Source organism: Sinocyclocheilus rhinocerous, unplaced genomic scaffold (assembly GCF_001515625.1).
Source record: "Sinocyclocheilus rhinocerous isolate Xijiao unplaced genomic scaffold, SAMN03320098_v1.1 scaffold2029, whole genome shotgun sequence".
Classification (NCBI taxonomy): domain Eukaryota; kingdom Metazoa; phylum Chordata; class Actinopteri; order Cypriniformes; family Cyprinidae; genus Sinocyclocheilus; species Sinocyclocheilus rhinocerous.
The window spans coordinates 113,816-115,284 of NW_015629519.1; the positions used below are offsets into that span (position 1 = coordinate 113,816).

General features: G+C 53.4%; 1 pseudogene; it reads right to left on the bottom strand.

Moving 5' to 3' along the window:
• LOC107739065 (uncharacterized) overlaps positions 1 to 1,469 on the bottom strand; it is a 4,728-nt pseudogene that overhangs the window by 1,683 nt on the left and 1,576 nt on the right.

Here is a 1,469-nt window from a genome sequence, read left to right on the forward strand (position 1 = left end):
CGTGACAAGGCGTCTGCCTTGACGTTTCTGGGACCAGGGCGATAAGTAATGGTAAAATTGAACCTGGTAAAGAATAATGCCCATCGTGCTTGGCGGGGATTCAGACATTTAGCCTCACGTAGATACTGGAGATTCTTATGGTCGGTCAGTACGGTGAATGGATGGGCTGCCCCCTCCAGCCAATGCTTCCACTCCTCTAAGGCAAGCTTGACGGCCAGTAGTTCTCTGTTGCCGATGTCATAATTACTTTCCGCTGGGCTGAGCTTCCTAGAGAAGAAGGCACATGGATGGAGTCTGGCTGGGTTCCCCTGCTGCTGGGACAACACTGCCCCCACTCCTGTAGTGGAGGCGTCGACTTCCACGACGAATGGGAGGTCGGGATCTGGATGGACTAGGAGTGGGGCGCTAGTGAAGGCTCTCTTGAGGGAGGAGAAAGCTTCTAAGGCCGCGGGTGTCCAGGACAGAGATTTGGGTTTCCCTCGTAGTAGGCTTGTGAGTGGGCTGGTGATCTTGCTATAGTCTAGAATTAAGCGACGGTAAAAGTTGGCAAATCCAAGGAATCGTTGGAGCTCCTTAATTGTGGTGGGTTCTGGCCAGGAGGTTATAGCTTCCACCTTCCCCTCGTCCATCTGGATACCGGTACGATCAATGTTATACCCCAGGAACTGCACCGTGGGTTGGTGGAAGGTGCACTTTTCAGCCTTGAGGAATAGGTGGTGCTCTCTCAGGCGTTGGAGGACCTCCGCAACGTGCTGGCGATGTTCGGCCTGGCTCCGGGAGTAGATGAGGATGTCATCTATGTAGACAATAACGAATCGATGGAGAAACTCCCGGAGCACCTCATGCATAAAATCCTGGAATACGGAGGGGGCGTTGGCAAGTCCATAGGGCATGACCAGATACTTGTAGTGGCCAGTAGGGGTCACAGGGGCAGTCTTCCATTCATCCCCCTCACGTATCCGGATGAGGTTGTAGGCACTGCGGAGGTCCAACTTTGTGAAGATGGTAGCCCCACAGAGATGTTCAAGGGCATTTGGGACGAGGGGAAGAGGATATCGGAACTTGACGGTGATGTTATTTAGTGCTCGGTAATCTATACAGGGCCTCAAACCTCCGTCCTTCTTGGCCACGAAGAAGAAGCTCGATGCAGCAGGGGAATTAGATGGACGGATGTAACCTTGACCCAGCACCTCCTGGATGTATTCCTCCATGGCCTTCTGTTCAGGAAGCGACAGTGAATGATCTTTCCGTGAGGCACTGGCTCACCCGGGATGAGATCTATGGCGCAGTCCCATGGCCGATGTGGTGGTAAGCGGGAGGCTTGTTTCGGGCAAAACACGTCGCTGAAGGGGGCATAGCAGGCTGGAATGTCTATGGATTGCTTCTCGATGGGACTTTCAACGGAGGTTGAATTCACGTGAAGGACCTCCGTGAGTTTCTTGGCTGGTGATGGAGTCACGGGGAAGCAG